Source organism: Pseudopipra pipra, chromosome 7 (genome assembly GCF_036250125.1).
Source record: "Pseudopipra pipra isolate bDixPip1 chromosome 7, bDixPip1.hap1, whole genome shotgun sequence".
Lineage (NCBI taxonomy): Eukaryota > Metazoa > Chordata > Aves > Passeriformes > Pipridae > Pseudopipra > Pseudopipra pipra.
Window position 1 is genome coordinate 9,422,031 of NC_087555.1, and position 11,101 is coordinate 9,433,131.

Below are 11,101 nucleotides of genomic sequence, written 5' to 3' on the forward strand. Positions count from 1 at the left end.
AAAAGGTAAAAAACCGTATTTGAAAATGGTGAGTTCCAATTCACGAAGAAGTCGAATAAAAATTAAAAATATCCTTGAGGCATCACTCTGATGAATGCTGGGAGTTTAGCCATGATGTTAAAACTGGGCTTTGCCATCGTTTCACATGTCACAGACTTAAACTGGACAAGTAAAGTATCCAAAAGTAATCAACAAACATCTTAAGATAAAACTATTTGACAAATAAAAATGTTGTGTCTATGTTACTAGACACACCAATTTCACAACATCTCAAGAAGCATGTGTAGATCGTGTTTACAATTTTTGTGCATGAAATACTGTGCTACTCATGTTCATTCTTTGGGATTTTTTGCAATAGAAAGCTAAGCTTTCTATTTCTCAACACATTGTGATTTTATACAAGGTATTTGGAAAAAAATAATGATGGAAATTGGTATTCTTTTGCAGTTCTGCTTCTGGATAATGACACAGAAAATACTTCCATCATGCAAATTAATCTTTTGGAGAGATGTGACAGAGTGATGCTAACTATCTTGCTGTCAAATTTTAAAGCAATAGCTCATTTTTCTTTAACTTCTGTAAGTATTTAATCAACATGTTTTTAAAAACAAAGTAAATAGAAAAAGAAACTTTTTTAGCTTTACCTACATGTCCATTTTATGTTGATAATGTCTGGTATTTAAAAGCTGAAGCTCTGTGAAGGAGTAACAAGTTCACATTTTGTCATTATCTGCATGATAAAAAAGGACAAGTGCAATAACAATACAGCAGATATTAGGATTTTCACAGTTAACAGCCTGCCTGTCACACCTCTCATTATCTTACTTGCATACAGATGGCTTTTACAATATTTTTCCCAAGTATCCTGCAATACTGAAACGAATTCTGTAAAATGACTTACCATATGTTTATAAATACTGTGTATGTAATCATTACATCTAGGCTGAAAGAGAGGGACATGTGCATGTAGAAGTTTTCAGATATCTCACTAATGGACAACATTATTTGTATACACACCTTGCAATTTATTACAGATGAAGATTACTACTGGTAAAGGAATCAAAGACAGTGTGTTCAGCACAGTCTCACCAGCTTCATATAGATGCACTGAACTACCTAAATACAGTTTGATAAGTCAGTAAATGTGTGGATACCTAACTTTGCTGCTACACATACATAGCCAGTCACTTATCTCCTTCATCCCAAATGAATGTTTTGGGAATAGTACAAGCACTATAACAGGTACTTTGAATCAAATATTGATATCAAAACAGTAAAAATGAAATAAATGTTTCAGCAAATGCCAAGTCTAAGGACTGCAAGAATAGGGACTTTAGGAGATGGGAGAACAACTGCCCACTAAGAGACTTGTTCTTACAAGTATGCTTAATGAAAGATGTGGGTGAAATGCTAAGCTACGAGTGACTGAAGAGATGCACATTTCTTAATAAGCAATTAATTGCAGAGTTACTGTAGTACTTTGTAGCTCACAAATACACAGGGCGAGAGCAATGAGAGGAGATGAACAAGCTGATGGGCCAGCAAGAGCCCAGGACACAGAATGGACTGCAAGGCACGGAGCAGGAAGATGTAAGACAGGCAACTTTATCCCCCCTCCTGCCATGGCTGCCCGTCTGCCGGTTGGTCTATTCTGTAACTCACAGAACATACTGCAGCTGAATTACTTGTTTTCTGCCTGGCAAAGAGACTGGCTGGCAATCTGGCAAGAGCTTGTTACACCTGTTGTGTCTTTACATTTTAATACCACTGTTTACCATTGCTGTTGCATTTACTAATGGCTCCCTCAAGAAATAGTTAGATCTGTAATAGTGTTTTTCTAATCTGTAAAAACTTCTTTGCTCTTCTTTTGGATAAATTTGAAAATCAATGTTACAAATATCCTTGTTAGCAACCTGTTTACATTTATATTTTGCATACTATTAATACTTAAAAGGAGTGTCCAAAAAGACAGTGAACCTTGGTCTTAGACTAAAAAAAAATAGGTTATCCCCATTTATTTTCCTGCTGCTTCATCCAAGGGTTAATTACCTTCAGCTAAATATCCCTAAAACTGCTGAATGTGAATTTGTTTTTATCTTTGGTTCTAGTTCTTACCCTTCCCGCTAACTCGCAGAATTTTCTATTGTAAACAACTTTGTTTTGATCTCTATTTAAATAACTTTTTTGTCTAAAGGACTTTTGTGTCTCAGTCCACACAACATGATGGTGACTCTCCTTACAATCTGTTATTTTCTTTCCCTGTATGTGTTCTGTGGTAGCTGCTAACTCTGCATTGAGAGACGTCCCAGAATGGAGGTGCTGAATTACTAATGCACATGTAGGCATTCAGAAAATGTACCATATGAATCTCAAGTAGCATCTAATTTGACATTATGGCCTATTCAGCATGCAGTTAGCCTCAGATAACAATCACAGTTCACAGTCATGTTGTGCTAAGAATCATACAATACTTTGTTAGATTCACTTTCAGTAAAGCTGATGTTCCAGCCTAACACATAAAGCTGAAAAGAAAATTGTCATGTTGGGAATTTGTCAATAATTATAAAGCCTCTCAAAATAAACTAATACATATGTCATTTACCAAACAATATTGGTTTTGGTTGCTGCATGTCTCTAGTCATCAAAATGGAATTATTATAGCTGTGATCATCTAATATGGAAATGCAAACACCACATAACTACCTTTCATCAATAGATCAGTCCACATTTTGAAAATTGTTTCAGGGAAATTTATGCCAGAGATGTGTGCACTGAAACTGGTTACAGCAATCACTGTTAATCAGTCTTTAAAAACCAAACAACAAAAAAGACATTCCCAGACATTTTGTGAACAGCAGGAGAAGTCAGACATTCCAGGATAAATTATTCAAAGCTCTCATTTACTTCCTTACACGTGCTCTACAGAAACTTCCATGGCATTTCAGATGAGATGCTTCAAGAAAGAACACTGACTTTGTTGCTGCTTCCGTGCCTGCACCACATGGGTGTCCCTAAGACTTGGACAGCTTATATGTCTAAAATGCATGGGTGCAGGTTCTACACTCGTAAGGATAAAAAGCAGAAAGAAACCCCACCTACTTCACTAAAAATAAAATGTCTCACTAGTGCAATATCACTTTCAGTTTTCCCTCTCTAATTCAGTAGCTACAGGAGTCATCATGCCCTAACCTGACTCTTCTGAACATCAGACTTCTCATTGTGTGGAGTGGTTTGACATTAAAATACAGAGCTGAGATACCACGCACTGTTCCCCATGTATCTTTGTTTAGTGGCTCTGCACAACAGATGGAATTTTATGTCATGCAGCATTAGGCTACTGTTAAATTTTAATTTCAATTAATGGTCTTTATACTCTTTCTTTATGCACACCAGGGATATTTTAGGCATCCATTTCCCTTCTAATTAGCTTTTATTGCTGAATTCATTCTGAATCTCTGGAAGTCATTAGATTCTCTAGGATTCGCAGCTGAATTTACTTACTCTCTAATAAAATTAATTAGTCCTTCACAAAAAAATAGCTAAATTTGGTCTACCTCTATACATACAGTAAGTACTGAAAGTCTGTTATATCTACATATCTCTTTCAGGTACAGTCTCTTTTTTTTAATGTTGATTTTATCCTTGTTACTAACATCAAAGGTTGATACTTTGCCTACTTCACTTAAAATGAAACCTATTTCAAGTGCTTTGTCTTCTAGATTATGGTACAATATCACTTGTACACTAATCTCTGTCAAAAAGCTGTTATGTATTGTGAGTTTCCTTAGAACATTGTGCTCACTGTAAAACTGTACAGAGCCCCATGGCCTAAGGCACAGGTAATTTCCACAAGTACTGCTTGAGAAACTCAGATGATGTAGGCTGATAAACTGTAAAAAGTATAAAAACTTTTATTGGTCTGCTTGAAAAAAGAGAAACAGCCACAGTAATCCAGGAACGAAAGGAGTCAATATATATTCTCCCCTGCCCTCAGTGATTTACTAGAAGAAAGGGTGAAACGTTTTCATGCTTCTGAGAAGCAAACAAACAAAAAAAAAGTGTGCTGTGCACTAGTGTGGCTACTTTCTGTATTTTTACCTTTTGGACAGTTGCTTATAAAAATCTTGGTTAGCTTAGTGGCACAACGGCATTAAACTCTAATTTATCACTGTGCTGTAACTATGAAAATTGAATAATATACCTTCAAGGGAGAGGCAATGAAAGATTTCATGCTGTATGGATTACAGCGGAATATTTATGTCACTAGTTAAGAGTCTGCAACAACTTTTGTGGTAACCTCCCATTTTAAGAAGCATAAATTGTATGTGGCTATTATATGGCCACAGCACAAGTAATTTGTAAAATATTACAATATTTATAAGACTCAGAATTGAACTTAGCACATAAATAGTTTCTTTTATTTATACTTTTCATAATATCAACACACAAACTGCATTACTTTTAGAAAGTGGTTATGAACACGCAATAGACATTTTTATCTATTCTCAGATCTAAATAAAAAGGTACATTTATACCAGAGACACCATATGTCACATATATATGGTCATATACATACTGTTACCACTGTATTTATGGACATAGCAATGCAGTGATAACAGTGTTTTTCTGATCCCTTTCTACAGTCAAATGCACCTCATGTAATTATTCATTTTATTTAAATCCATCATTTTGAAGGACCTGGCTTCACAGAGGCGACACCCTCACAGACAAAAGATGTTCTTTATAGCAGACAGGCAGCTAAAGTCAGGAGAGTTTAACATACGGGCAAGGGTCTAAATGCTGCTCAGAAGCAAACACATAAAACATGCTGTCACTGGAAGCATAAGAGCTGTAGCAGCATGGGTGGAGTCCCCATACTAAGGATATTCTCACCAAATTAAGTCCAAATTCCATGTTTAATAGAAGAGAGAAAAAAAAAATTGACAGGAAAAAGTACTTCAGAATTGCACACTAATTTAACATTTTCCTGGTTTGCTCCTATAGTAATAGCTGATTTTTTTTTTCCCATCCTGATCTTTTTTCAGTTTGATCTCCCATACTAGGCCCAAGAGCAACAGTACCTGGCTTTATTTAGTATATTCGTCCTCAGCTCTTCCCAGTTTGCCCAGTGAACACTCTTGCAAAGCCCAAGGCTCCTCCCTCTGTGCTGCAAGCACAAGTGGACATGAACAAAAGAACAAAGCTAGCTTGTGTGCTCATGAAAAAGCGCACAGAATGAATGACAGTTCAGAAAACATACAAAGTAAACAGACACATCCAAAAGGAATGCTTTACATTGTGTCACAGTTTGGGTGCTCAAGGTTAAATCTACAATCCACTACCTTCCACACTGTTCCTTAGCTTTCAGGGAGAAAAGGACAAGCTGTAGCTGGAACAGAAAATCTCTGGAGGAGGGTTAATCTTCAGAATGGCCTGTGGTCCTCCACCAAGGAAGTACAGTGAATGGTTCAGAGTAGAACAAGTATTTTTTTTCTCCATTGCATAAAAGGTACCTTACTCAGGTCTTGCCTCAGAAAGGTAGAAAGCCATGGCTCTTCACACCCACATAAACACAAAACAGGTAGAATCACAGAATCCTAGAGTCAGCTGGTTGGAAGGGACCACTGAGATCATCCAGTCCAACCCTTGATCCAACACCGCCGTGGTTATGAGACCATGGCACTGATGCCACATCCAGTCTCATCTTAAAAACCTCCAGGGATGGGGAATCCACCACTTCTCTGGGCAACCCATTCCAATGCCTGACCACCCTCTCTGTAAAAAACTTACAGAAGAAATGGTCCATAACAGCTGAGCATCTTAAAAAATCATCAATTACTTCATAAGGGACAAGAACAGATATCAGGGATCACCACAGAGCAAGGGTGAGGTGGGTGAGCAGAAGTGCACGTTGTCAACTGAAGCAACCCAGCTGCCAAATCAACCTGTTAAATGAGCGTGGACTCCTGGGTTCTGTTTTAAAGATTTCAATTCTTTTTAACTCTCTTGTTTTTGAAGAATAATTTTACTACTCTGTTGGATTTCCCAAATTTTCACCCTTTCCAAACAGAAAAAAAAAAATTACTATTTTGTCCTATGGGTAAAAACTCAGTAATCACTCCATGAGAAATTAGGAACCGGAAATAATTCTTTCATCAGAGTCTTTCTCTCTGCCTAGGGGAACTTCAGCTTAGATAAATAGTGGACAAGATTGAAAAAAATCTTGAAATTCACTTGATCATAGACTTTTCCAGAAGAATAATACTGTAACCCAATATAAAAAACAAGTAAAGAAGTAGCTTAAAGAATTAGATCACTCAAGGAAATTAAAAGGCCAAATCTGTTTTGCCTTTATGGAACAACTGGTAAAAGCAAAAGCAAGAATTATTCAAAATGGTATTTTCTTAGGCTTCTTCATTATCATTTCCAGGCAGTGCTTTTTCACAAGATTAAAACAAAAGTAAGTAAATGTATTTATAGAAAATGTTTAAATATTCATGGCCATGAAACATGGCACAACCTCATTTTGTGTTATTCAGACTCATAAAATATGAAATAAAATGATATTTTCCCCCAATTCAACCTTTTTTTAAAAGGAAATGCTGACTAAAACAAAAGAATCATGCAAAACAAATGGTCAGAATAAAAGGATGATATGAAGTATGGATGCTAATTGAAAAGCTTTCATTTTTACTCAAAAGCTATTACGTGTTTTCATTTAGGGATTTTGGGTTTGTGATTTTTTTTTGCATAAATAAGTTTAAACAATGGGTAATACAGATTCATTTATGAATTTGTTAGGCTGGAATTTTAAATAGTCTCAAAAACTCAAGCTGGTCAAAAATAAATAATATAAAATAAGCCACCTGCTCCAATTAACATACCTAATTTCTTCTCTGCTTTATGTAGCCATTTTTCCCATAAGCATATCCCACATGAAAAATTTGAAGTGCCAGTGTACTTCTTTTTTTTATATTTTCAATATTATTTAGTTTTGCGAACCTTCAATTTTTATTTAATCCTCATTCAAGCAGAATTATTTTTTAAAAGTTAAAGCTTTTTTTAAGACTTACTGGTTAGCAAAATTGGGGTTGGGGTTTTTACTTTCTTCTTTTTTTTTTTTTTTTTGTTAAACCTGATGCTTATCCCTGATGTACATGAAATTTTCGCTTTAAAGTATTGATTTCACAGCTCCCTGAAATTTTTGAGCACTTGTCTTTGAAGTATCACACGTGACAGCACTTGTCTTTGAGACCTTCCAACCTGTTCCTGCTAGTTGTGGGCTATAGAGTCACTTCACCACAGAAACCCATAAGCTGTGGCTGTGTGTCATTGCTACCCTTCAAAGCTTTTCTCCTTCTGCAGCTTTTGTTTGGGATTATTTTATTGTGTCAGTGACTAACAGCCCCCCTTAGATTGTCATCCTTTATTGCCTATTCCTGACAGCTGCAAAAATACTGGCTTCCTTTTTTAATCATGAAATGAACTGTTGCAGGAATGGGGAACACTACAGTTTCCTCCACATAACGTTCTCCAATCAGAAAATTATAATTTCTCAGATGCATTAGCACAATATACTAGGAAACAGCTGCATAATTTAACTTAATTGTTAAGCAATACCTCATTATAGCTAGACAGTAAATTCAGCAGTTCACATTTTTTGTGTGCCTCTCGTCTTTTCAGTGCTCACATCATGTTCTCTTTTTCATCTGCCTTTCTTCTCCCAAAGGTGCTGGAAAAGAGCCATATTTGCAATAAAAATGAATTTAATCTTCCTTAAGAACCAGTTTAAATTCATGGTAGATGCCTAAGATTCAAATTGATAGGAAAGTAAGCCCTTGTAGATAACCCTGGAAAGTCTGATAACAGACACTCTTCTATTTTTTCAAACAAATAAAAAATCCCATCCAAAATCCAAGCCCAACTAATCATTCTGTTTTGAAATACATCTTAACTTCTAAAGGCCTACGATAGCAGTAAATATTGTTCAGCAGGGTAGAGGTGGAGAGATTCAAAAAGAATAGAATTCAATGCAGATGTGGTGAGCACCTAATGTATGAGTTGTTGTAAGACACTGTGAGATATGAAACCATTAGCATTCCCCTCTAGTTCATCTAAGAAAATGTAATTTATGGTATGAACTTGATCAGGCAATGTTGGCAAGTTAACACCATTTCTTCTCCAGACATTCAGTGAATCTAGTCCTCCCTCTCTCCCTCCCTCCCTTCCTCTACCCCTCCCTTCCTTTCTTCCTTCCTTCCTTCCTTCCTTCCTTCCTTCCTTCCTCCTTAATAATGATTTCGTCTTAAACCAGTTTAGTTTTAAATCTTCTTCATTTCCAAGTTTAGGGTTTTGTTTTTGTTGGTTTGTTTTTGGGGCTTTTTTTCAAATTAGTACTTTCTGTGTCAATTTGAACCTATTTATGCAATTACATTTGAGTTCAATGACAAGACAGCTATTTGCATAGTGTCTTCATGGTGTATGTCTATGTGCTGACTCCTAACTCTTGTGCAAGCTATTGATTTACTAGATTTTCTCTGTTGACAAAAGAAAAAATTCCACTTAGTTTCTATATTAGACATACTTTATGTTTTAAGCAACTATTCCAAACATGCATCCCTTTTATTGCTGCCACGTGTTTAGGTACCTCTGAAACATTTATACCGTATCATTAAATGCCAACACAAAAATCCCCTGGAGCTGCCTGTAACTTACAGGTGTGTTCCCAGTCCTGCTGCTGGTGGTTTCTGCCTCTTTGGACCAGGAGCTTTCCTGTGTTCTGAACACAAATTGAGGCTGCCTGTGCTATGACTGGCACACCTTGCTCTGTTTTCAGTAGCTGTACATTTCTCTCCCATGTTCTTAACACAGGGTTTATATGGTATGTGGGAGAAGGAAAAGATGCTACCCCAGAGGCGATACTCACCCTCCAGCCCCCGGGAACAGATTGTCTGTAGCGTGGACTCTCCAACACCGAAAAAAGAAGACAAGGCATCTTCATTTGTGAGTCTACTTTCAGTCATGCAAAAGGCATACAGAACTCATTTGGAATAAGATCAGAACAGTAAATATTAAGAACCACTGCTTACATTCCCCACTGTAAGTTAGGACTATTATAGAGAAGCACTCAAGAGAGAGTAGGAAAACTTCAATGACCTTTTTTCTTGCTGGTTCTATGTACTATGAGCAATCAGTAATTAAAGGTGTTCTAAAACTGTAGCCAAACATTGTCAAAAAATTAAACCTTGGGCCTTTATAGGAAGATTTTGAGGTTTTGTTCTTTTGTTATTTTTCAGATTTGTTCCCTTTTATGTTCACAGAGATTAAAATAAAATCACTTGGATACAAGAAACAGTAACACTGGGAATCTGAAAGTGTTTAGTCAGACCATGTAATTACTGATAACAATCAATCATCCCTGTAGCTTCTGATCCATGTAATTCCCCACCCACTGAAATTCAGCTAGTTTCTAATAAGTCTTTCGTTACTAAAAAATTGAAGAGAGGTTTTTTGCATATTTATAACCATTTAATAATCAAATGTTGGTTGGGGTTTTTTTGTGATTACTGCACATCTTAGTACAGCCTGATTTATTAGATCAGGTGAAGAAGTTTCCAATTTTATAGATTGTTTTTTTCTGCTAAGAAATATCAGCATCATCTGATTTCACTGATATCTATCCAGCTTGTTTCCCATACTGTGGATTAATACATAATCCTTGCTCTTTCTCCCTCATGAGGAAACAAAAAGGTCCTGATTGCTACACTTGGACTTTTATAAGCAGGATGTCAGAGTTCAGAATCTGACAAAGCATGGTGAAAATACCTACCTGTGTATTAGTATGCAATTATACAATGAAATGTACCTGGAGTTTTACTGAAGGGAATGACTAATTGGCTTCCTAACCCGATCATCTAATTAGAGTAAGTAGAACTGTAGCCATTACATTTAGTTCTTAGGACAGCCAGTTATTTTCTGTTGATAATTACAGAAGAATAGGAGAGAAACAGCCTTGCCAGTGTTTGCATGAGGGAAAGACTATTTCACTTCTGCATTAGGCAAGGGAAAGGAAAAGATCATCACAAATATGTGATGAGGTTTAATTTTAAAGTATATAATTTATACCAATGATATTTATTTGCTACATAAAAAGCTCACTCTTTTATTTAGAGAAGGCATTAAAATAAGTGTAAACCTGGGAGAAGTGAACACCTCCTATGAAATATTGCTGAGTTAAAAAAAAAAATAACTTCACTGCCTGACTTCATAAGTGTCCACAGCTACAGAATTAATGTTTTCAAGGTAAAATTAACCTTTGTGTTCCAAACAGCACCTGATCTCAGTCACTAAGAAAAGTACTCCCTGTGGCAGAAACAGTTTCTTGCTCTCTGCCTCCAGCCTGTTGAAACACACTCTGTGGCTGTAAGGACTTCAACTGGAGAAGTTATATACTGAATATTCTATCATTCTGTTTTATACATGTATCCTAATCACAGACTCCTTGCATATTTGATGTATGGTGAAGGCTCTGGTCGTGTTATGGACAATCTTTGCTTGTCTGTTCCAAGAAGAAAAGTGGTTTTGGCCAAGTCAGAACCCCATTAAGAGTATTTCTCAGTATAATTCAGCATGTCTGTACATTATTTAACGAATCTGATTATGAGCTCACTGTTCCTCGTTCAAATTCAAGAGTAGCTTAGATGAAGAAATTGCACCTGTTTAACCTGGAGATGAATCAGGTCTTCTGATGAAAAGATGTCAGAGAAGGGCAATAACTTAGCAAATTGAAAAATGCTAAAGAGTGACAGCTATTACTCTTTAAACCAAGTCCCCACAGAAAAGTTTGTCAATCTGCTGTTGCAAACATATTTACAAAAGCTGCTGATAAAATCTACAGATATGCTTACAACAGGGGAAAAACACAGTCCTTCTGTGGTCAGTGTAGCAGCTATGAAAACAATATAAACCAAAAAATAAATCTGAAATGCAAAACCTGAAAACAATTATTCAAGCAAGTATAACTTGCCTAATATGTTAAAGTAAACAATAACTCCATTAGCATATTTTGCAGTTCCCTGATAGCCAACCATACTTATCAACA

The 11,101-nt window shown here is 36.2% G+C and overlaps 1 long non-coding RNA gene across 1 annotated transcript; it reads right to left on the reverse strand.

Moving 5' to 3' along the window:
* Positions 1-363: 363 nt before the first annotated feature.
* LOC135417605 (uncharacterized) lies at positions 364-8,974 on the reverse strand. The gene is made up of 4 exons (XR_010432133.1): positions 8,927-8,974; positions 7,621-7,732; positions 5,082-5,167; positions 364-730 (listed from the first exon to the last, which is right to left on the reverse strand). It is a non-coding gene; the product is annotated as an uncharacterized LOC135417605 (long non-coding RNA).
* Between the last annotated feature and the right edge of the window lie 2,127 nt (positions 8,975-11,101).